Source organism: Nuphar pumila, chromosome 2 (assembly GCF_984573655.1).
Source record: "Nuphar pumila chromosome 2, dmNupPumi1.hap1.1, whole genome shotgun sequence".
NCBI lineage: Eukaryota > Viridiplantae > Streptophyta > Magnoliopsida > Nymphaeales > Nymphaeaceae > Nuphar > Nuphar pumila.
The window spans coordinates 43836429-43863353 of record NC_143250.1 but is presented as its reverse complement, the minus strand read 5'-3'; the positions used below and the strand labels follow the sequence as shown (position 1 = coordinate 43863353).

The following is a 26925-nucleotide window of genomic DNA, read 5'->3' as shown; positions in this document are numbered from 1 at the left end:
CACCCTCGATCCATAACCGTTGCTCCCCTTCTCAAACCTCCTTCTCCCCTTTAAAGGAATCACGCATGGGAACCCTAAACTCACTGCTTCTTCACCCCAGCATCTTTCTTCCTTTCGATCTCCTCTATTCCCTTTCTTTTCAGCCTTGCTCCCAATCGGCTGAACCAGAGTCGCTTTCAACCTCCAGAGCTCCAAGCAACCACGCAAAACTCTGCAAAAACAAAGAAAATCCTCCTTCCTCCTTCAGAGTTTCTGCAAAACTAAGGTAAGGAATCCCATCTTTCTTTTTCTTCTTTGGATCTCTTTGAAGTTTAACGTATATTCAGAATCGGATTTCTTCCGTTTTCAATTTCTCTATGCCATTCCTAATCTGCATTTTGATTTCTAGTGTTTATTTTTGTAGATCTTAGATTTCTGATTGAACCGCTTTCCTTATATGCTGATGATCGACGATGCCTCGCAATGGCATCGTCGATCTATCCATACTTCAGTTTCATCTATGTATTTGTTTTACTATTTTCATTTATTTTCTCTGATTTATTTTTAAATTTTCTGTTTTCCTCATTAAACGCACCATCAATCCCTCTTGTGCAACAACAAAAGGAATTTCCTAATTTCGAAATTCATTTTCTTCTGCTCTACGATTCATTTTATTGAATTTCTTCAGTTTATGTAAGGATCTATATGTATTCTAACGTTTATTCTTCTATTCTATCGTGATCTGCATTTTTCTTTCTTCTTTTAGATTCAATAGACCATTATTTTTTTTCTCTGCATCTTCTCTTCATTTTTGCTTTGCATAGGCACCAATTTATAGATGGTCATTTATGACTAACAACAGCGGTGGGAATTTAACGTGTCAAGAGCTAATACCCAGCGATAACATTGTAATGCCTCTGGTTCAATCTCATTGAGAATTTCGTCTGCTTTAATTTGCTGTGAGAATCAATATTTGATTCACCTTGAAAATACGTTATTCAGTTTTAAAATCATACTCACGGTCCCTTGGGAATGGCCATGAGATCAACATTTATCAGATTCAAATCAGATCGGTAAGTCTTCCTCTTCCTGTAAGTCTTTGTTATATTCATTATACCAATGATTTTCTGCATCTAAAGGCAAATCAATATCATCTACATCATTTGTCGTGCATCTTGCTGCTATATATATACTATCGATTTCCTGCATTTTTTTTTTTGCATAGCTTCTACTCTAACGTCACAAGATAAGCATTGCTTGGTTTCTCATACATCATTGTATTTTCACATCTTCAGTTGCATTGCATTTTCTCTTGTTGCCATTCTGTATTTCCCACTCGTACTTGGTTTTCTTGCATTTTAGTGGTTAGAATTTTGTATATTTGCGGTTAGTTATTAAAATTTATAACATGTTGCGATCTCATTTTGTCACTTTCTTTGTTGCACTGCATCCCATCTTGCTATAGAATTGAATAAATCAAAATCTACTTATCTACATTCATCATCCATCCCTGCATTTGGTGTTTTATGTGCATCATATTTCCTACAAAACACATCATTCATCCCCTGATATACCTCTCATCTGACCCCAATTGAGTTCGCGGACCATTCATCCAGGCCTACCGAAGTGTGAACCGAGGCCTCTGCAACGCGAATGTGAATTACAGTCACTAGTACTGTATGAATTCAAATCTGTTGGAGGTGATGGCTATAATCGGGCATTGATGTTAACTCGCATTTATGGGTCTTAATTCATGGTGGTCTGATGTATCAGGGTAATTTGATCATGTAAGACCAAGCAATTTGGTCATATAAAACTGTGGTAAAGATTCAATTTAATACCCATCTGATCATGTGTATAGGTATGGCCCAGACTAAGCAATGCACTACATTTAGGTATCTGTTAACTGGAGTTTTTGCAGGAATTCATGAGCATTACAGCAGTTCTGAAATAACTTGTTAGCATTAGATGGCATGATGTCGTATATAGGTTTTGGTTTAGAATGATTGGAGATGGATTAAGTCCATTTCCAATGCTCCATTTCAGCGTGCATATACCCTCATGAAGCCTCTGTTAAAATCTCGTCTGATGCACAACAGTCATCATCCACCTCCATATTTACATCATTGCGTTATTCCGATTCAGCACCTATTGTAGTAGTCTCTAGTATAAAGCATCTCAGCAGCATGACTATAATAATTTTTCTTTCTCTCTCTCACCAGCCAGCAGACTATGAAATGGAGTTTGAGATTTATACTCGTGAACACATCAACTGATTAATTATAGCATCTATGTGCCTCTTCCACTTCTGATTGGTTTTTTCTAATTTACTGTAAAATTATGTATGGTTCTATTCTACTGCTAAAATTTGACTTGATATTGTTTGGTTATATAGGTAAAATCTCAAAGTGCTTTTCAGAAACCAAACACGAAGTGAAGAAATATTTTTTTTTTATACTGTTGTACTGGAGAAGCACTGGAAGCTTCTTGTTAACAATTTATTCTCTTGGCTCACTGATAATTGCCATCTTCGAGGGTGACCCTTCCTTAGATGCTGAGATACAACCATTCGCAGAAGCCTTCCTCTTAATGTATGAGGGGATATTGTGTAAGCATGAAAGGGAGCCTAGTTCCTTGAAAACGCAAAATATGTCCTTCCTGCTAACTTCCTGTAAGTACACCTCTCCCATGGCTCCCTAGGTTCATGATTAAAAGGTTGCAGGATTTTTTTTTTCTTGGTCTTAAAATGGTGTCTTTAGTTCGCTAATGATAGTGTGCTTCTAAGCCAAGCTGCTTGCTTTTTTGTAGTTTAAGAAGCTTGTGTTTCATCAACCAATATATAGTATGTAGTGCTCAGAATTGCTCTATTTGCTGTTTATATCGAAATTTGACTGCTGAATTTCCTTTGCCCATCTCAATTTATTGCTTTTCCTGATTTTCTGTCAAGTTATTCTGCGTGCTCTAACAGTTGCCTTTTGTGTCTCTTCGACGTTCAAGCGTATCCCCTCTGAATTTGTCCATCAAAATCTAGAATGTCATGCTTAGAGCATTAAATACCACAACCACTTCTTAAAGCAAACACCTGAGTTTCAGTACAATAACTGGTCATGTCATTCATTCAGTTAAAGATGAGATATTATTGGGTAGATTTATAATGGATCATGTCTAGTGGAAGCTCTGATCACATTGTTTCTGTTTTACAAGTGGATGTGGCTATGAAAATAAAATAGGATTTGTGGTACAGGATAAGCTACCACCTTTGGAATAGCTCTAGAGTGGTTACATGATGTCTTCTTATAGTTTGTGTTGCAGCAATATACTATAACATGCAGGTGGAAACCTGAGCTTTGTGCATGATGTACGTTGTTGCTAGAAACAATAGGAGAGAGAGTGGAACAGAAGCATAAATCGGGAAAAGGAAATCTAGTGGTGTTGCTATTGTAAAATCTTTTCGGTCTGCTGTCTGGATGCCAGGTAAAGCCGTTTTCACTGTCTTCATCTTTTCACCTGTCAACCCCAACATAGTGTAGTTGTCACTCATGTCAAACAAACTGGAAATTCTCTAGTAGGTTCAGTAACAGATACTGAAATTATAACTGTTGTCTCAAGACTGATCGTTCCTTAATGTTTGGTATGTAATATCAAGTAAAGCACCATGGTGCAAAACCCCCAACTAGTTCACTGCTGTCATAGGGACCTCGTAACACATTACCCACTGTCATACATTCACTGCTATCTTTAGCACACTCCATCTACGCCACCCATTCTCAACACCCCATGTATGCTCACAACAGTGGTAAACACTGTTGCGATTCCCTATACACCACCAATGCTCAGCACCCTGCTACAATACTATTTGCAGCAACATCATCGTGCTTACAGCAGTAGGTACAAGGTCATCTTCACTCCCATTTCAAACACAGCCACTACTCATTGCTTTGCAAAGTGATAGACAATCCACTTTTCACTGAAAGTCGTTTCATATGAAAATTATGTTTAGGCAATATGTGGATAATCCTTCATTAAACATGTACATATGTTTAGGCAGATATCCATGGATTTCTATTTTTAAGTTGTGAATATGTTTTTCCTATATGTGGGTTTTCATTAGCATAATATATATTCATTTCCTCCTACGTATATATATTTCATCATTGACATGAGTACAAATCTTCTAGCATTTGCCTTATAAATTCAAGATTATATCTTACAAACCTCTTTTTATATGCATCTTTTACTTTGTGTTAACTTACATTTTGCAGGAATTAGGCTATTTTCCTTCTTAAATTAAGAACGTGAATCTCAATTTCATTCTGGTAAATAGCTTGATATTAATGCAAACCTTACATTTCCAGTTCTAGATTAGAATGAATGAGAGTTATAAATATCATAAATTACTTGTTCGCATATCATTTTACCCTTTATTCCAAAAATTCACGAATGGGAACACAAATGGCACGTGCACCATTCTAATAAGAGGTAATTAATTCTAAGCAAATGACCCACATTGATGGCCATAGTCAAAATGTGGACAATGCTTAGGATTTTTATCTTTTATGGAATAACACTGGATCCACACCGGATTGCTTTTAAAAAATCATTAGATTTTTCTAAATATTTTTCTCTTTTATGAGAGTTTAACTTAAAATTAACTCAAAACATATATCAATGGCCATAGTCAGGATATATTGAGAGCTAATTTCATTTTAAACTCTATAAAGGCACTGAAATGTGTTTTATTCTTCATATGAATTTAAATATAGATTATTATATAATACATTCAATGACCATAGTCAGGAATGTATTATGTCTTCAATCTTATTTCCATTCATTTAAAGAATTGAATATCCTTTTCAAAAACCAGATTTCAAATTCTTTCATTTCATCATTTAGGATAGAACTATATCATATTTTCAATATTCTTATGATAATTCTTCAAATACCTTCTTCATTTCTTAAATCAATTCTCATTTATAAATTCAATTTTTTTTTCTCAATTTTATCTCATTTTTAAATTCAATTTTCAATTTCAAAGTCCAATTTGACTTTGAAATTTCAAGTTCATTTTTTTACATTTAAAAATTCAATTTCTCATTCAAATCGAATTTCAAAGTTCACTTCAACTTTGAAATTCCAAATTCATCTTCAGAATTCGAATTCAAATTTGATTCAACATTTCAGATCAAAACCAAAAGATCAATTTAACTTTGCAATTTTTCAGATTCATGGCCTAATTCAAAGTTTTATTCTCTGTCCTTCCTTTCAAAATTTCAAAAGATAACTTAGATCTCACAGATCCAATTCCAGGTTTCATCCGAGTTATCGAAAACTAATTCTATTCTCAAAACCCATCTAGATGCCCTAGGTCCAGATCCATCTTCTAATTTCATATTTGATTCAGAATTCAACTTTTATTTTAGATTCCAGACTTCAGATCCAATTCCCTTTAGTGTCCTAGACTCCAGATTCAACTCCATTATGGATTCCAGACATTGGATTCAACTCTATCTAGGACTCTAAATTTTAGATATAATTCTATTTCTTTAAAATCCCATCTTAAATTCTAGAACCAATTCCATCTCAGGTTTTAGATTTCAGATCCAATTTCGTCATGGATTCCAGATCTCACACCCAATTTTAAATTCCAAATCCCATCTAGATTTCTTCCATCTTTTATTCTGATTTCAAAATTTTTAATATAGAGTTTCACTCTATCCTCAAATTCCATCTTGACTCTCAATTCTAGATCCATTTTGAAGTCCATATTCAACTTTCAACTCTTATTTCTTAAACTCCCTTCTTCAAATTCAGGTTCATCTCAATCTATGATTATTTCAAAACCCAAGATCTATTCTAAATCCTAAAGTTTGAAAATCTAACTTCTCCAAGCCTGTCTTCAACTTTCAAAACCCATCTCTTCATCATATTCTTCATAAATTTCAAAATCACTTGAAAATTTCTAAATCATCTTCTCAAAAGAGCATGCATCTTTGCATTTGCACAAGCATGATTCTTTGTGCATTTAGACTTAGAATAAATTCTTAGATAATCTTTTAGCAAAGCAAAGAGGCATAAATTCGACCCTTGGTTCGATTACCTCTGGTAAAGGTGTTAGGAACGGTCGAACCTCGTACCGACGAGTGAATCCCGTCTCCCGATTTTCCCGAAAATATTTCAAAAACGGAGGTGAGTTATTTTCTTAAACATTTTAAAAAATTAAGGTCAAGTGAGACCTCACAAAAGAGTTCCTCTCTCTTCTTCCTTTTCTCATTCTCTCTTCTTTTCTATCTTTCATTCTCCTTCAAAAGAGGGGAATAGAGGTTAGAAAGGCAATGAGAAAAGAAAAGAGGAATGAGAGGAAAATTTTTTGCGATGATCACAGTTTTGGCGACTGAGATGAGACTCGTCTTCGTCCGGTTGGATTTATGCTTTTGCTTTGCTTTGATATTATCTAAGTCTTTATTGTAACAAATGTCAGCTTCATTTTCATGAAAAACTTAGCAGCCTAGACTCTGTCCTAAGCTGACATCATTGCATATAGGATTTAAGTATGGTTTGGTAGGACCATATTAAGGAGATTATTCCATGTTCACATTAGACTTAGGTCTGAAATACAACTCTCCTCAATTCTAGGGATTGAATGTAAACCATGTATGCAAGTGTATGCTTCTCTTTATTTTAAATCTATCTCTTTTGGACTTGCATTAGAGACATCTGATTTTTTTCATGTTGAGCATGTTTTTGAAAACCTCCCTGCCTATATTATCCTGGTCTTCATGTTGTTGGGTTGTCTCACTGAACTATAGTTCGGGAGAAAGCCTCACAATTGGGCCACTTATTTGGGTTCGTGCCCCCCTACCACGTACCTAAGGGCCATATTCTGAGGTATATCGGTAGATGCTCAAGGATGTTGGGAAGCCATTACCTTAGAACTGGAGAAATACTTCTATGCCACGTACTTCGAGCTTTGACTTGAGTATATTGGCATATCTTGATTGGAATCAGATGATCTAAACCTTAGAGTTAGGATTAAGGTCCTACGAGCCTTTTCAAATATTGCATTTAGAGTCAGCTTCTAGAGAGTGCTATTTTGTGCATCATTGCTTGTATAAATTGATTCTTTTGTAGATATTATCTTGAAAATTTTTATTTTTCAAAACCCTGGATGTTTATTTCACAAAAATTCTTTTATTTTCTCAAAATCAGAATTGTATATTTCTCATTTCTTTATTCTTTCATAAAATTCTTAAACCCTGGACATTCTCTATCTTTCAAAGTCCAGGCGTATTTTTCTTTTTCCTTTTTCTAATTTATTCAATTCTACTGATCCTGCCTGCTTTTTCAAAATATTCAGGTCTTGTCATCAATTTTTCAAAAATATGTCTTTTTAAATTCTATCTTCCCATCCAAGATCCCTTTTTATCAAAGAGATCTCTTCTCAGAACCTTTTAAAAATCTTCTTCATCGTCTCTTTTTCCCAAAAAACTCATCGAGTTTTAATCCTTTCTTTATTCTACAGAAAGCATCAACATTTCATCATGGTTCAAACAAGAGCAGGAAGAAGGGCAGCTCAGCAGCACAATGGCAGCGAAGTGGAAGAAATGAACTCTTCCAGGTTGTCCCGAAAATATGATTCAGAGAAAGATGATGTTGACCCGGCGATGTATAAGATCTTTCAAAAGATGATGGCAAAAATGATGTCTGAACAAGCTGAGGCAGGTTCAAAGAAAACATCCTCTAAAAATAAAATCAAGAGAAAGCCAGTAAAGAAACATGTCAGGATCAACAAGAAGAAAATTCAACAAGACAGCACCTCAGAGGGTTCAGAATCAACAGGAGAGGATTCCGAAGAAGAGCAGTTTGTATTCGTCCCAAAACATCTGCGACAGCCCAAGAAGGTGACAGAAGAACCTGATTCAGTCAAGAACCCTAAAGATGGGGTCCCGACAGAAGATTCAATTCAAGTATTGACAAAGATGGTCAAAGATCTGCATATTCGAGATAAGGGAAATAAGGTATATACCAGACAAGATTTCTACCTCGGTCTAGATGGGGACAACAGCCTGAAAGATCTCCCCCAAAAGTTTATTAAGTTCGATGGGTCCGGCAACCCAAAGGCTCATCTTGCAATATTTTTCGCAAAATATGCCAGATTCAGTGAAGACAATCGGGCCCTCTTTTTGTTCTTTCCTCGTAGTTTAGAAGGCGTAGCAACAAAATGGTACGCAGAGCATATCAACCCCGTTGAGCTACAAAATTTTGATAAAGTTGTTAATCTGTTTATAGAACGGTTCATGTTCAACACTGAGGCACTGCCAACCCTCAATCACTTATACAACCTGAAACAAGAAGATAAGGAGAAGGCCGTAGACTTCATTCGGAAGTGGAGAGATACCTGCAACAAGATGAGAACCCCCACTTCAGAAGAGCATGCGCTCCAGGTCATTCTGAACAATTTCTCTCAACCTCTCAGGAGCCTTATTTCCACTTACCCATCAAAATCATTCATAGAGCTTATTGAACGAGCTGAGTGGCTCAAGATGAGGATGGACAATGGAAATTATGAGGGCATCACTCTCATCAAGAGCGGTCAAGACCTCAAAAAGAAGGCAAATTATACCTTCTCAGCTAACTCTGGGGGCAGTAGCAGCAAGGACAACAAGAACAAGCAGACCGATCAGCGAGATAAACCCTTCAAACAGAATGACAAGCCAGTTCCAGCCAAGCAGAGGGAGAAAATAAAACATGAAAGTTGGGGTTATGACCACCAATTCACTGCTCTTGAACAGTCCCTCGAGCAAGTTTTGGAGTACATGTTAAGCAAAGATATGATTAAACTTCCGAGAGTTGTTGATCCTCCGGTCTCCCTGAGAAAATGGAAGGACAAATTCTGCAAGTTTCACCAAGCAGTGGGGCACGATACCGAGCACTGCTTCGTCCTAAAGAACATCATCCATGATTGCATTGATAAAAACCTTTTGATAGAGGATGAAGATGAAGAGCAGCCCACCGTCATGACCAAGCCTTTCCAAGACCATTCAAAAAACTGACAATGCTAGAGTCCTTTTGCTTTCCTCCATCTCCTTTACCAAACCATCTTGTAAGGGCAAGTCAGCCTGAGTCTTTTGTGAGCTTTTGATTAAGATACTTGTAAATATTTTTAGTTTTTGTTATGAGTTTTGTTGATAAATGAAATGTCAATCTCCTTCTTATCTTTGATTCTTATTTCTTTTAGTGTTAAAATTTCATTTACAACTTCAAAATATTCTTTTACCATCAAATTCTTAAGGAGCAATCCCGACATCATCCATGAGAGAAATGATATTACCTATGAGGGTTTTTCAAAAATCATAAAAATCTGAAAAATTTCTGCAAAGTCTCCGTCATGATCACCAAAAGTTCAAAACTTTGGTCCAACCTTTTTCAAAATCAACCAGCGCATTGATCCTCCTTTCTAAAATCAATTTTTAACCACTATTTTCAAAGAATCGACCCACATGATGATCTCTCCTCAAAGATCAACCCTTGTGTTGATTCTTCTTCAAAGATCAGCTCTCGTGTTGATCATTCTTTGAAATCAACCTCACGGTTGATTCTCTTTTCAAAAATGATTTTCTCATAAACATTCTCATCTCATTTTAAAGATCTCAGATGCAGGCAGGATCAAACAAACTCTTTTTCTCAACTTTTTTTCGTTTATCAATCTTTATCAGTTTTATTTATCTTTATCAATTTTATCAATCTTATTGATTTTTTATCCATTTTTTTAATTCTTCTTGTCATTCTTATTTTAGTTACCCTTTCAGGTTAAAGGATAAACCTGATGCCTCTTTCCCACGAGGTATTCCTTTTTCCTTCTTTTTTTCCCACTCAGGTTAAGGGATAAACCTGAATTTCCCACTCAGGTTAAGGGATAAACCTGAACCTCGTCCTACGAGGTCCTTTTTCCTTCAGAATAAGGGATACTCCTAAAGTCTCTCATCATCTTCCAAGTATCCTCAATTTTTTCACTAAATTTTACCAATTTTTACTAGATCTTCGTCATTCTTTGTCAATTCTTTATTAATCCTTATTCTTTATCAATTTTATTGATTCTTTATCATTTTGTTATCAATTCTTTTAAATTCTTTATCAACCTTTTTATCAATTTTGTTAAATTTGTCAATCTATTCTAGTTCCCTTTCAGGTTAAGGGATAAACCTGAATCATCTTCCATAATTTTTTTAATTTTCATTCATTCTTAATTTTCTTTTTATCTTTTCCTTTTAAAGATTCGGGTTCCGACTCAGGTCTTCCTTTTATCCTCTGTTTTGAAGTTTTGAGTTCTGACTCGGGCTTCCTTTTGGTTCTTATGCTCGCATCGGACCAATGGTTTTCTTTTATCTTTTCCTTTTAAAAGATTCGGGTTCCGACTCGGGTCTTCCTTTTATCTTCTCTTTTGAAGTTTTGAGTTCCGACTCGGGCTTCCCTTTGGTTCTAATTGGACCAATCGTTTTCTTTTATCTTTTATCTTTTATCTTTTAAAGATTCGGGTTTCGACTTGGGTCTTCCTTTTATCTTTTCTTTTGAAGTTTCGAGTTCCGACTCGGGCTTTCCTTTGGTCCTAATGCTCGCATTGGACCGATCGTTTTCTTTTATCTTTTATCTTTTCTTTTTAAAGATTCGGGTTCCGACTCGGGTCTTCCTTTTATCTTTTTGTTTGAAGTTTCGAGTTCCGACTCAGACTTTCTTTTGGATGCAATGCTCGTATTGGAACCAATCGTTGCTTCGAAAATTCGAGTTTTCAAACTCGATTTTCCCTTTTATCCATTATCTTGAAGATCCGAGTTCCGACTCGGGTTTTCCCCCTTTATTCTTTTGTTTGAGGTTCCGAGTTCCGACTCAGACTTCTTTTTGGATCGAATGCTAGTGTTGCAACCAATCGTTGCATCGAAAATTCGAGTTTTCAAACTCAATTTTCTCTTTTATCTTGAAGATCCGAGTTCCGACTCGGGTTTTCTCTTTTATCTTTCGTTTGAAGTTTCGGGTTTTGACTCGAACTTCCTTTTGGATCTAATGCTCGTGTTGGAACCAATCGTTGCTTCGAAAATTCAAGTGTTCAAACTCTATTTTTTATCTTGAAGATCCGGGTTCCGACTCAGGTTTTCCCCTTTATATATTCCATCTTCTTGAATATTCGAATTCAGGTCTATTCTCTTTAAAATTCCTTCATTCCCCTTCAGGTTAAGGAATAAACCTGAGTTTCCCATTCAGGATAAGAGATAATCTTGAAACCATTCATAAAAGCAGCGCAACCTTCTATAATGGTCCTTCCAAATCCAATCTCACACTGGTCCTTCATCAAAATCCAATTCTCACATTAGTCCTTCCAAATCCAGTCTCACACTGGTCTTTCATTAAAATCCAATTCTCACATTGGTCCTTCCAAATCCAGTCTCACACTGGTCCTTCACCAAAATCCAATTATCACATTGGTCCTAACAAATCCGGTCTAACCTTGGTCCTTCATCAAATCCAATTCTCACATTGGTCCTTCCAAATCTAGTCTAACACTGGTCCTCCATCAAAATCCTTCTAAATTCCAATTTCTCAAATTGGTCCTTCAAAATTCCAGTTTTACACTGGTCCTTCAAAATTCCAATGTTTACATTGGTCCTTCAAAATTCCAATTTGCTCAAATTGGTCCTTAAAAGTTCCAGTTTTACACTGATCCTTCAAAATTCCAATGTTTACATTGGTCCTTCCAAATTCCAATTGCTTAAATTGGTCCTTCAAAATTCCAGTTTTACACTGGTCCTTCAAAATTTCAATGTTTTCATTGGTCCTTCCAAATTCCAGTTTTACACTGGTCCTTCAAAATTCCAGTTTTACACTGGTCCTTCAAAATTCCAATGTTTACATTGGTCCTTTCAAATTCCAATTGCTCAAATTTGTCCTTCAAAATTCCAGTTTTACACTGGTCCTTCAAAATTCTAATGTTTTCATTAGTCCTTCCAAATTCCAATTGCTCAAATTGGTCCTTCAATATTCCAGTTTTACACTGGTCCTTCAAAATTCCAATGTTTACATTGGTCCTTCCAAATTCCAATTGCTCAAATTGGTCCTTCAAAATTCCAGTTTTACACTGGTCCTTCAAAATTCCAATGTTTACATTGGTCCTTCAAAAATTCCAATTTTCACAAGTTGGTCCTTCAAATTCCAGTTTTTACACTGGTCCTTCAAAAATTCCAATTTTCACAAGTTGGTCCTTCAAATTCCAGTTTTTACATTGGTCCTTCAAAATTCCAATGTTTACATTGGTCCTTCAAAATTCCAATTTTCTCAAATTGGTCCTTCAATTTTTTTTTTTCCAATCTTACACTGGTCCTTCAAAATTCCAATGTTTACATTGGTCCTTCAAAATTCCAATTTTTTCAAATTGGTCCTTCAAAATGCTAGTTTTACATTGCTCCCTCAAAGATTCCAATTTTCTCCAAATTGATCCTTCAAACTTCAGTTCTTCAAAATTCCAATATGTACCTTGGTCCTTCAAAAATCCCAATCTTCTCAAAATTGATCTTCCAAAATTCCAATTTTTCTCAAATTCATCCTTCAAATTCCAGTTTAACACTGATCCTTTACCAAAATCCTTTACCAAAATCTTTTTACCAAAAATTCCTTTATCAAAATCTTTTTACCAAAGTCCTTTTCCAAAATTCTTTACTTAACCTCATTTTTTAAGTCGATCTTGCAAAATCCAGTTTTACTGATCAAAATTGCCAAAGAATCAAAATTCTTCAGCCCGAAGTCCTGTCAAAATCTATATTGAGTGATTTTTTCACAAAGGATTCTCAAAAACTTTGCCAATCTGTTAAAAATGTGTTGATTCTAATATTTTATTGCATGAAAGAATCACCTCAGATTACCTCTAGTATTCTTTTCAAAAGGGTGAAGCTTTTTGCAAAAAAGAGTAAAATTCAAATCTTCTCTCTGTTGGTCAACCAAGAGGATGTAAGAAATATCCTTGGTATGATTAGCGAAAGAAATATTCAATGATGTTGAAAAGCCAGAAGCAAATCGATATTGATCATAGCTATGACGCATGTTTAAAGACAATTTTCTGGCAATCAGGCAGTGGAAATATCCTGAGCGATAAAAAAAATCCACTCAATCAATATCTCCTCATTCATTCATTTAAGCTTCAATCAAATATCCACAAAGGGGATCTCTCAATTGTCGTCAAAATGAAGACGAATATGCGAGTTCGACCCCCGGGGCCAAAGAAGATTTGGATCATCTTCGAGATGAAAGAGTTTGTGATGGATCCTTCCAGGGAACGTTCAGATCACCGTCAAGATGAAGGCGACTGCGTTGAACCTCTCGACAAACCCTAAAAGATATTTGATTGCCGCTATCATCTAGAGATTTTTACCAACAAGCCAATATCACCCCTATAATTCCTGAGAAAAAGAAGGATCGGAGCATCTTCAAGATAAAGGAGTTTGTGACGTACCCTTCCCCGAAGAAAAAGAGAAAAACCAGGACATCTCCAGAATGAAGGATGATGTAATAAACTTCCCCCTGAAACCTAAGAAAGTTTAATGTCTCAAAAAGAGTGCTAAAAAGATCATTATGGAAAAAGCCTCAGGATATCAAACTGTCAAAATTGCCAGGAATCATCTTTTCTTATGCGAAATCCTTTCATCAATATCTTTTCACTGCTTGCTTTTATGAAATTAAGAGTATTTCTTCTCTATTCATATCAAGGAAATAGATAACTTCATTGAAGAAACTCAACAGCTTTAAAATTTGAATCTGACTCCAGAATTCAGGAAGTTAACTTCATTTTGGAAGAAATACTCTAGGTAAAAAGAGGAAATATCTTTCGCATATACGTGCACATTTTCAAGCATATGGAATTAATTGCAATGTCATCTTATTGGCAAAATTTTCTAGTTATCCAAAAATGAAATAAATGCTCAATATCTATTTTGATTCAACCTAGCATTGTTTGTATTTTTCAAAGAGAATTGCTTCATTCTGGTGAGATATTTCTCCCAGTCCCATCATGGTTTTCCCCATCAAGAAATCCATGCTTTGTATATCCATTCAAATAGGAATTATACCTGAACCTCGTCTCACGAGGTATTTTTCAAAAATGTCCCATCTATGTTAAGGGCTAAACTTGAGTCTTTTCAAAAATTCTTATCTTTGTCTCAACCTTGAGACTTCTTTCAAAAATCTCTCCTTTTTACCATTTCGGGATATTCATCCCAAAGTCCCATTCCGATTTCCTCATTTTCTTCTGTCCAAATTACTTTCTTCTCGAGGATCTCATTTTTTCCCAAAAAAACCTTTCAGGATGAGGTATAAAACCTGAAAAATAAAGCTTTTCAAAGCAAAATTCTTCCACACCCAGTTCATACATTCTGACTGGGGCATTTTTTTAAGAAAATTTGGTGTGTCTTCTTTGTCGCTAAGCTCGGCTTACAACCGGCTTAGCAGCAAAGAGGGGCATCTGTGAACACCTCAAATTTTCCAAAAAACCCAAAAATTCCTTCTTTGCCCCTGACCTCCGCCTTCTGAACAATCGGGTCAATTTTCAACCAAAATTCCATTCATTCCTCGGACTCGCTGGAATCCAAACTCAATTTTTATGCTAGACCCAATTTCTGATCCAAATCGGACCCGGATCCATTCTGGAATCCTAATTTTCAAATTTAAACCAATGGTTTCCGAAGACCTCATTTCTCAAAGAATCATACAATTTCAAAACAAATTTTTTATAAAATTACTTCAAATAATTCATGTGAATCCCGATTGCTAAAACCCGCACATTTTCGGATTATCTTCAAAAAAAATTGAGAAAAAAAGTAGCTTCACTAACTTTTTAAAATCCCTTTTTGCTAAAAACCTCAATTGAAAAACTATTTTATGAAAAATCCTTTTTGAAGGAGGCTCTTTTTGGAAAATCATTTTTTTTTTTACAAACAAAGCTTCGCAGGAAACCCTCCTCTTTCTTCCAAAACCCTTTCTCTCTTCTCTATCACTCTCTCGGCTTCCCTTCACGAACCTTCTGAAACCCTCTTCCCCATCGCACCTCTCCACAACCATCGTCGATCATCTCCCCTTCATTTCCACCCTCGATTCTTAACCGTTGCTCCCCTTCTCAAACCTCCTTCTCCCCCTTTAAAGGAATCACGCGTGGGAACCCTAAACTCACCGCTTCTTCACCCCAACATCTACCTTCCTTTCGATCTCCTCTATTCCCTTTCTTTTCGGCCTTCCTCCCAATCGGCTGAACCAGAGTCGCTTTCAACCTCCAAAGCTCCAAGCAACCACGCAAAACTCTGCAAAAACAAAGAAAATCCTCCTTTCTCCTTTAGAGTTTCTGCAAAACTAAGGTAAGGAATCCCATCTTTCTTTTTCTTCTTTGGATCTCTTTGAAGTTTAACATATATTCAGAATCGAATTTCTTCTGTTTTCAATTTCTCTATGCCATTCCTAATCTGCATTTTGATTTCTAGTGTTTATTTTTATAGATCTTAGATTTCTGATTGAACTGCTTTCCTTATATGCTGATGATCGACGATGCCTCACAATGGCATCGTCGATCCATTCAGACTTCAGTTTCATCTTCGTATTTGTTTTACTATTTTCATTTATTTTCTCTGTTTTATTTTTAAATTTTCTATTTTCCCCATTAAACGCACCATCGAGTTGCAATTGGGTTGCTTATAGCACAATCAATACCTCTTGTGCAACAGCAAAAGGAATTTCCTAATTACGAAATTCATTTTCTTCTGCTCTGCGATTCATTTTATTGAATTTCTTCAGTTTATGTAAGGATCTATATGTATTTTAACGTTTATTCTTCTATTCTACTGAGATCTGCATTTTTCCTTCTTCTTTTAGATTCAATAGACCATCATTTTTTTTCTCTGCATCTTCGCTTCCTTTTTGTTTTGCATCGACACCAATCCACAGATGGTCATTTATGACTAACAACAGCGGTGGGAATTTAACGTGTCAAGAGCTAATACCCAACGATAACATTGTAATGCCTCTGGTTCAATCTCATTGAGAATTCTGTCTGCTTTAATTTGCTGTGAGAATCAATATTTGATTCACCTTGAAAATACGTTATTCAGTTTTAAAATCATACTCACGGTCCCTTGGGAATGGCCATGAGATCAACATTTATCAGATTCATATCAGATCGGTAAGTCTTCCTCTTCCTGTAAGTCTTTGTTATCTTCGTTATACTGGTGTGAGTTTTATGAAAACACTTTTTAAAACAATATTTTTGATAAAATCTAAGTGAAAGCCAGACACCAAAAATATAAAAACCGCTCACACAAGTGGTGGAGTCCGGGTCGATCTCAGGGAACGAAAAATACTTCGTATTCAAACACACAATCTACACTACTCTTTATTGCCTTGATGAATAAAAAATAAATTAAATAAGATAACTAAGGGAGTATGGCCCTATGCAGAGGGCTTAAACAAAATAAATAAATGATTTTATTACAAACCTAATTAAATAAATAAATATCAGAAATAAAGCCCTAATCTAAAAAGAAAAGAAAATGCTTCAGTGCTTGTGTCCTTTTGAATTGATTTGTTTCCCTTTATCCTTCCCTCTGTGTACCCTTTAGGTACTTAGGTTGAACACTTTTGTATGGTTTGCTAAAGGGCTTCCTGAGGGCACTTCTGGGGGCTTGAGGGAACCTCTGAGGTACTTTGATGGCACGAAAAGGGCTCTACTGCACATTCCAACGCTTCCCTGCAAAACACAAAACACAAAACACAAAACACAAAACAAACAGAACCACAAAAAGATGCACTACTAAAATCTAATAATTTAATTAAGCAAAATCAAGAAATTAACTCTAACAAACTTTAACAAACTAAGAACTAACATGTGACAAACTAAAGTACTAAATCACAAAATAGCAAAACTAATTAACAATCAAGAAAATAATCAATGTAACAAACTAACGATGGTAACTTCCTAACTACAAAATAGGTCAAAACAACTCTAATTAAGTGTCAAAAATAAAAGTAACAACCTAACGTTAAATCAACATGCTAACCTAAGGTAGTAAAATAACTTCTAGTCTAATCTAATTAACCCAAAAAGCAAGAGTAGACTTATCTATTTGACTACTTACGTACTAAAAAAATCGAAGTCACACTAACCGAATACACAAGGCAAAAAAAAATATTTCTGATCTAAACTATTGACTTTTTTTTGTTTTTAAATCATTAACTAACTGCCTCATCAAAGACTAATTACCAACTAGGATACTAAAATTATTGACACATTTAAACTATGCTAAACTGGTTAATTGGTGCACACTTGTTGTTAAAAAAAACTTTTACCAATGTCAACCATATGCATGAGTAACGTCAACACATGTGGACTGGTCACGGGTAAATATATGATGATGCGTGATCTGGTAGTGCTTCAATTCAGTCGTGCATCCAGCAATCAAAGAAATTACATCTACTCAACGACCGTGATTCTGCTGAATTAGGCAAATCAGATTCTAGTCGGTTTTATAAATTTCTGAACCGACTCTAATCTGATTTGAACTATCTTGCGTGCAAACAAAGCAAATCCGAATGTAGCAAAAACGTGATCTGATAATCAGGCTATTCTGCACTTCAATAACTGAATCAAGTTAGTTGTGGTATTAAATCTGGTAAAACAAAAAATATGATTCTTGGACGTGCAGCTCCACAACACTTGGCTAATGCGAAAATGAAAAGCAAGAAAGAGACACCCTGCTATGCTTATTCAAGTATGATCATGATCCGACCTAGTTTCGCGTTGCTATCACAAGACGATCAGATTTGTCAATGATGATAGATTTGATACTCCTTTCCCACAAGTTTCATTGCAACAACGTGCACCAAGAAGTTAATGAAATAACCTAACTGCGAAAAACAATATCACTATCTACGACTTAAATAAAAAGTTCTCTTTTTTTATGCAATGCACGCCTAATCTACTATGCACGAATCATGAATCAACTACTCTAGATGAAATAAAAGTTACTGAATACGATGCTAGAAAAATATTTTTAAACAATCAATAAAATACTCTAATTTTATCTATATGCAAAACCTTAAAAGAGATGGGAGAGAAGAGACTCACCGAACAGCTCGCCTCTGACGGATGGGTTGAGAGAAGAAGATGGTGAGTCCAGCTGCATCCATACTGCCCCGATGAAGAAGAAGAGGTTGCCAATGACGAAAGGGTTTGAAGCTTGAATTAAAAGAGGAACAAGAAGAAGAAGAGGAGAACAAGAAGAGAAAGAAATCAGTAAAAGAGAGAGGAGAAGCAAGGGAGAGAGAGAAGAGGGAGGCAAGAAGGAGGGGAAGCAAGAAGGCTGCTGGAAAAACAGCCTCCATGGCTGGAAAAGATGAGTTTATAATGATCTAATTAAGTTAAAACAGGCTTTTCAAAAAGAGACCGAAGATTTTTGCTGATTTCCAAAACAAGGTCTCTTATGAAAAATATGTTTTTATAAAAATCAAAACTTACTGAACCAATTAAATTTTAGCTAATACAAGCCTAAACTAATTTAACTACAATTAAAAAAATCTAAATCTAATAAAAACACTAAAACTGCTGGGAAAGCTTTGAAAAACCTGATTTTCTGATAAAATTCAATCCAATGCGGTTTCTCAAAACTAACGATAAAAATGAGTTTTTATAGTAATTTTAACATGGATCATGCATAAATAATGATTATTAAAATGCAAATATTATGCATGATCAAATACCCCCATGCTTATCGTTTGCTAGTCCTCGAGCAAACTGAAGCAAAAACAAAAATACTAAACTAGACACAATAAAAACCTAACTCACTTTCGTAGGAATCACAGTTGAATTTAGCATATGCAACAAGCCCTTTCAACCCCTGGGTTACCTCAGTGGACGAGTAAGGTATCGTGAGGGTTTGCAGTGATGCTACCCACAAATATCTATGTCATGTATGCATAAAAATTTTAAAACACAAAGCATTAGGCAATTAAGGAGTTTATTTTCACAAATATTTCATGCCATTACATTATCAAAACATGATTAGAGTATTTTACCTGCCACCACAGAATAAAATATTTCCTTTCACTATTCTAAATAGCATAATCATTTATGTTTCAGTCTCAGAAATTCACACACATACATGTTATTATTTACTTATCCTCACTCATATGTGTTCTGCACAGGTTTTCTCAATATTTGCTTCTAAGCAGTAAACTTTTCTCTTTTTCGCTCTTTTCTTTTTTTTGATTTTCAATTTTTCACACATTTTCTTTTCTTTTCTTTTATTGAGCACTATATCAAATTTCCAGTTTTCGAGACCCGTGTAACGAGCTTTGAGTCAGTGACTCCCAAGCCAAACGACCTTAGGGCACCATATACAAAGTATCCCTCGAACTTAATGAAATTCCACTAGAGGGGGGTGAATAGTGAAATATGATAATGATCTATAAAATAAAATAATTAAGCAATAAGGCACAACACATAAAACACAGAATTTATACTGGTTCGGTCAGTATCCAGACCTACATCCAGTCCCCAAGCAAACCACTTGAGCTTTCCACTATAACATCCGAGTCACCGGATAAATAGTACAACACCCTCTTCCCCAGAGGTCTTCTTCTCTCAATAGAGAAGGGGCACACCCTCTTCCCAAGAGGTCTTCTTCTCTCAACAGAGAAGGGCAACACCCTCTTTCACAGAGGTCTACTTCTTTCAACAAAGAAGGAATACAGTGAATAACAGAGTTACAATACTTCCTATAGAACCTTCAAAATGATATGAATGCACGAATGAAGGATTCTCAGAATGTTCTGTTTGTCACTCAGAGGATACTCTTTGTCAAAGAGCTGGACTTGACTTTTTCTCTTTTCTTTCTTCCCTTTTTCTCTTTCTTTTTCAAGGCTCTCTTTTCAAATATCGAATAGAAATTTTTCTCGTTGTAAGCTCACACGTCTATTCCATTCCATTATTTGAATAGTTTATTTGAGTGTGTTTATATAGCTTTTAAAAAGTAGTCGTTACATTTTTGGAAATGTAACTTTTTGAAATGTGAAATGTTATGTCATTTCAAAAAATATCTTTTAGATAAATTCGAGAATACCTTTTTCCATAAAAGTAGAATAGAGGGTACACTAGTCGTTGTAATATTTTAGGTAATACATATTTTATGTAAAAAGTCTATTTCTTACAATAGTACATTGAACGTTGGGTTGTAGTTTTGTCTTTATTCTAATTAATGATTTGAGGTACATTAGTACTTCTTTGCTTTAAATGAGTGTAAGTACAATGAGTGCTTTGAGATATTTATTTGTACATAGTCATGTCAAGTGTTTTCTTTATGTTGTGTATTTCAAAGTCTCCAGAGAGAATGAGGACCAAAAGAAGGTCGACATTCTTTGAGAAGGATATTAACAAGGATTTGTTACAGGAGGCATTTAATGCTTTGTAAAGAGAATGATGACTTCAAGTAAGTCGACATTCTATGGTTATGAAAAAAGTAACTAGAGTCCTTTCAAAAACATATTTTATTTGTTTTTCTTTTGTGTAGCCGATTTATGTTTTTGTCTTCTTCTTATATTAAAAAATATTTCTTTAAAGAAGATAACTAAAGTCTTGTTAAAACATATTTTATTTGTTTTTCTTTTGTAGTCGATTTTATGTTTTTGTCTTCTTCTTATATTAAAAATATTTCTAGAGTCTTTTCAAAAACATATTATATTTGTTTTCTCCATGTAGCCGATTTTATGTTTTTGTCTTTTTCCTATATTCCTTTTCATGTTGTCTTGTATATAGTGTAAGGTACAATTATTATATGACAAAATATCTTTTTCATAAAAGGTTGTAAGAAGGTACAATTATTGGTTTTCAAAAAGAAGCTTTTTGAAACTATTGTATACTTTTATGATATAGTGTTTATGAATGAGTATGTAATATGCAATATGCAAGTTCCTGAAGGTTCTGTTACATATGACTCTAAAGAAAAAAAAAGTCTTCAACTTGAGATAGCCGATCTCTTCATTTGAACTTTAGGAATGCATGGCTCATCAAGCTTTTTCTTCAAGGAGTATGATTGCACCATAGTTGTACTTGAACAGGAAGTTTCCATCCTTATTGGGTGAGATATCCTTGCATCAAATACTCGTTAGATTTAAGGCAAAACATATTCAGTCATAATATAACATTTTTCAAGATGACATATTATCATATCATATAAAATCAAATGAGACAGTGTATCATATTATGTGACATCAAAACCGAATTTCTCAACATTCTCCCCCTTTTTTATGATGACAAAATATGCTCCCCCTGTCAAAAAGACATTATGCATAGAAATAATAATATGATAAAAAATTTGAAAAATGTTTTAAAGAAGAGTATTTCTCCAATAATGGAGACAGGTTTTCTCCCCCTTTGTCATGGACAAAAATGAAGGGATCAGAGTAAAAGAGTTATTACAGACCAAATATTACAGTCCAAAAGTAAAAAAAATGAGTTTATCATTGACAAAGAGTTTTAGTCAGAGTCAGTGGGATTGAGCTTGCGGCGGCGGCGACTTGAATCTTGGCCCATTGTCAAGGAGTCAAAGGCCTGTTGAAGAGAGGCTTGATTCCTGAGAAGTAGAGCCTGTGTATTTTGGATGTCGACGAGGGTAGAGAAGATGTCGTGGTCAGAGCTTGCTGGGGGATCAGCTTCACTGGTGCTTTCATCGTCAGAGTGATCTCGAGGGGACCCTTCCTCAGGGAGGTATGAGTCATCGAATGCATGATCAGACCAGTGAATGATGTCTTGGTGGAGAGGCACCTGGAAGTGCTGAAGGATATGGGTGATGAAGTACCCGAAAGGAAGAGAGTGGAAGGTCCGAAAATTGATCATGTTATTGAAAATGATACTGGACCAGTTGATGGGGAAGTTGCAGAAGATTGCATATAGGAGAAGGGAGATTTCGTTTGCCACGAAACCCTTGGAAGGAAACTTTGGAAAGACGTTGGATGAGAGGATGTGTGAGAGTATTAGAGCATGAGGTTTCAGATTGCTCGTATGCCATGGGAAATGGGTGCAGCGAGTGGAGAGAAGGACTTTCTTAAACACAGTTCGATCTATCAGAACTATGTTAGGAAGCTCAATGCCATAGGAAGAAAGGTTTAGAATGCAGCCTAGTTGAGAGATATTGAAGGAGATGAGTTTTCCATGTACCATGGATGTAATGGTGGTGTGGTCACGGTCTACAGAGAGGTTGGTATAGAAAATTTTGATGAGATGAGGATAGTAGGTCATGGAGTTAGTTGTTCCTAAGATGGGAACAAAATCTTGAAGAGAGGTATGAAGGTCAAGGGATGTGAAAGCGTCGAAGTTTACTAGTTTGCCAGTTTGAATTGGCAAGGTGCTAATGTACTGAAAGTGGTGAATAAGGTCTGGGTAACGTAGATCTGCGGAGGTGATCACATTGGTGGAGGAGGAAGCCATTATCGAATGTCTTGAAAATAAAGCACTGGGAGAGAATGGAGCTTGAAACGAAAGAGAGTTTGTATGAGAATAGAGAATTTCGAATGGAATGGTGAGAGATGAACCAATTGATTAAATAGAAAGAAGAAAATAATTGTTGATATGAAATGAATGACATTGGAAGTGGGTGATTTTTAGATTTTAGTCAAATAAGGAAATCCGTGAGAAGTAAGTTAAGAGGCTTGTGAATGACAAATCAAATCAAGTTTGGAGGAAAGTGTATTATATTTGAGAAGAAGTCAAGGAGAACATGGTTTTGAATTATTCTTTTATGTAAGAAAGAATTGTTATGTGAGAGTTTTATCGAGTTGTGAGTTTGTGTCATGTATGGAGTGGCTTGATGTGTGATAAAGCCAAAAGAGTGAATTGTTCTATGGTTTTTAAAGAGAGGTGAAATAATGGCCTAATAAAAACAAATATCCTTTTATAAGATATTTTTACTTTATGGAGAGTATTCGTGAAGAGAGAGAGAGAGAGAAAGTGAGAAATGATGGCCTACTAAAACAAGAAACAAGTGGGAGTTATTAAAATATAGTGCATGAGTTGAAGTGTAGAAGAGTATTATTCGTATGAGGGGTTTTTACAAGAGGACAAAAGGTGATGAAAGGATGTTATGAGATGAGTGATATGAAAGAGTGTCATAATTACTTGTAATTAAAGAAGGTAGTACTCATGGGTATGCGTGGAGGAGGATAGGACAAAGTGTGATTATTAATGTGTACTTGAAAGGTGACATAAAGAATGTGTTGTTATTCATAGAAGTTTTAGTTTGAGGAACAAGGTTTTTGGAGGAATTCGATTGAAGGAGTTCATAGTTTCTTTAGGAGAATAGTAAAGAAGTCAAAGTAATGAATGGAGATTCAAATCGTATGTGTGAGAGAAAGGTAACTAAAGTAACTATATAGTAAAGAGAAAGTCAAGTTATGAGAGACAATAATTGTGAAAGTCATGTAAAAGATGATATGACAAAAATGTACTTTGACATAAAGTTTCAACTTTTAAGGCAGTATGTGGTATTCGAGACCCTTAGAAGTGATTCTATTTAAAAAATGTAAAAGAAAGATACGATTATTAAATTTTTAAGGTTCTTTTAGTATCCTTATTAAGATGAATTTTGTAAATATTATGAACTCGAGTGAACTTAAGTTTTATATATCATTCAATTTACATATTCCTAGTTCTCTTCTTATTCTTATAAAATCTTCATTTTTTAAAGGTTTAGTAAAGATGTCTGCTAGTTGTTTATTGGTGGGTATAAATTCTAGTTTAATTATACTATTTAAGACTTGTTCTCTTAGGAAGTGATGTCTAATTTGAATGTGTTTAGTTCGAGAATGTAAAACAGGATTTTTGAAAAGGTTTATAGCACTTGTGTTATCACATAAAATAGTTGTATTTTCGAATTTTAAACCAAAATCTTTCAAAGTTTGTTTCATCCAGATGACTTGTGTACAGGCTAGGCTAGCAGCAATGTATTCGGCTTCAGTAGTTGATAAGGATACACAGTTTTGTTTCTTACTGAACCATGATACTAGTGAGTGCCCTAGCATGTGACATGTTCCACTTGTGCTTTTTCTGTCAGATTTACTTCCAGCAAAGTCAGCATCGCTGTATGAGATTAGATCAAATGTAGAGGATTTTGAATAGAATAATCCAAAATCAACTGTGTCTTTTAAATATCTCATTATTCTTTTTACAGCTTTAAGATGTGATTCTTTTGGATTTGACTGAAATCTAGCACACAAGCAAACACTAAACATTATATCTGGACGGCTAGCAGTTAAATAAAGAAGTGATCCTATCATACCTCGGTATACCTTTGTATCAACAGACTTACCATCTTCATCTTTGTCCAACACAGTAGTAGTGCTCATAGGAGTAGATTTTGAAGCAGTTGAGTTCATGTTGAACCTCTTCAGAAGTTCACGAGCATACTTAGATTGATTGATGAAAACTCCATCCTTGGTTTGCTTGATATGCAGTCCAAGAAAGTAGGTGAGTTCTCCCATCATACTCATTTCGAATTCCTTCTGCATGGACTTAGAAAAATCTTCACAAAGAGTGCTGTTAGAAGATCCAAAGATGATGTCGTCGACATATATTTGAACAATTAGGGTATGATTATTCACTATTTTAACAAATAATGTAGAGTCTGCTTTGCCAACAGAAAAACCAATTTTTAATAAAAAAGTTTTAAGCCTATCATACCAAGCACGAGGTGCTTGTTTTAAACCATATAAAGCACGTTTGAGTTTAAAAACACGATCTGGGTATTTTTCATTTTCAAATCCTGGAGGTTGTTTTACATAAACTTCTTCATTTATAAAACCATTTAAGAAAGCACTTTTAACATCCATTTGATATAATTTGAAATCCATATAGCTTGCATATGCTAAGAGTATTCTAATAGATTCAAGTCTAGCAACAGGAGCAAATGTTTCATCAAAATCAATACCTTCCTCCTGGTTGTATCCTTGAGCTACTAGTCTGGCCTTGTTTCTTATAACATTACCTGTTTCGTCTAGCTTGTTTCTGAAGATCCATCTTGTCCCAATGATTGGATGATCCTTTGGTCTAGGTACAAGATCCCAAACGTCATTTCTTTGGAATTGATTCAGTTCTTCAGTCATGGCTAGCATCCAGAACTCATCAATGATGGCTTCATCAATCTTCTTTGGTTCAAGTTGAGAAATGAATGCCATGTTTGCAATTCGTTCTAGCTGAGCTCTAGTTTGAACCCCCTTGGTTAGATCTCCCAAAATCTGCTTTTGAGGATGATCTTTGATATCGACAAAGGTTCTTTGCTGATCATCTTCATTAGACTTAGCTGTGTTATCTAAAAGTAAATCTGTACTTTCAACATCATCATCATTAGTTTGTGTATGAACAGATTGATCAATAGATTCAAAAAAAAAACTAACATGCATAGATTCTTCAATAGTATTATGACTCTTATTGAAAACTCTGTATGCTTTACTATGACTTGAATATCCTAAGAATATGCCTTCAACAGATTTAGCATCAAACTTATCCAGGCTATCTTTTGTGTTTAGGATAAAGCATTTACATCCAAAGACTTTGAAATAGTCTATTCTTGGAGTTCTGTCATAGAATAGTTCATAGGGAGTTTTATTTAATAAGGGTCTAATGAGAACTCTATTTGTTATGTAGCATGCAATATTAACAGCTTCTGCCCAAAAAGATTTTGCAAGATTATTGTGTTGGAGCATAGTCCTGGCAGATTCCTGAAAGGTTCTATTCTTTCTTTCTACTACACCATTTTGAGGTGCAGCTCTAGGAAAGGCAAAGTTATGAGAAATACCATGCAAGTTACAAAAATTTTCAAAGAGTTCATTTTCAAATTCTCCTCCATGGTCACTACGGATTTTAACAATAGAACAAGATTTTTCGTTTTGTAATTTTTTATATAAGATTTCAAACTGACAAAACGTCTCACTTTTGTTTTTCAAAAATATTACCCAAGTAAATCTTGAGTAATCATCTACAATGACAAAAGCATATCTATTATGATTAAGGCTAGCTACCCTAGAAGGACCAAAAAGGTCCAGGTGGAGAAGCTCTAAAGGTCTTTTACTTGAAATGACATTTTTTGATTTGAAAGAAGATTTTGACAATTTTCCTAATTGACATGCATCACAAAAATAATCCTTTTTGAAAGATATGTTGGGTAACCCACGTATTAACTTGTCTTTAGCTAGTTTAGACATGTATTTAGAATTGACATGGCCCATTCTCATGTGCCATAGATGTTGAGTGTCATTATTAGCTATGAGGCAATGTTCTGAGATGTTTTCTAGGTATAGTTCATATATATTATTCTTTCTTATACCTTTTAAAATGATGTTTTCATTGGTGTCAGCTATGAGGCATGCATCATGATTAAAGCTAACATTATAACCTGTGTCACACATTTGATTGATACTTAGTAGGTTATGTTTTAAGCCTTTAACAAGGAGAACATCTTTGATAAGAGGTTTATCTATGTTACCAATATTTCCAATACCAATTATCAAACCTTTGTTGTTGTCTCCAAAGGTGACGGTTCCTCCTTCTTTATGATGAAGAACAACAAAAAGGTCTGGATGTCCTGTCATGTGCTTTGAACATCCACTATCTAGTATCCATCTGTTCTTCTTCTTTGGAGCCTGCAAAATATTACGTAAATCTCCTTTTTGGTACCCAATCGGGTCCTTTTTTGTTAGACTTTGGAACCCATATCCATTTGGATTTGGGTTTGTCTATCTCTTTAGAGGAGTTAAAAAGATTATCATTATAATACTCCTTATTTGGTTCAGATGAACTTTTCACAAACGTAGTCTTTTGATTCATACAAGAGGGTTTTTTGAAATGAGAATAGCCAATACCATTCTTGTAAAAAGAGACCTTCT

General features: G+C 35.1%; 1 long non-coding RNA gene across 1 annotated transcript in view; it reads left to right on the top strand.

The window, feature by feature from the left end:
- Positions 1 to 2380: 2380 nt before the first annotated feature.
- Positions 2381 to 26925, top strand: part of LOC149845364 (uncharacterized) — an 87754-nt gene continuing 63209 nt past the window's right edge. Inside the window, exon 1 of the long non-coding RNA XR_016430435.1 lies at positions 2381 to 2650. This is a non-coding gene — a long non-coding RNA (uncharacterized LOC149845364). The remainder of the gene's footprint in view (positions 2651 to 26925) is intronic.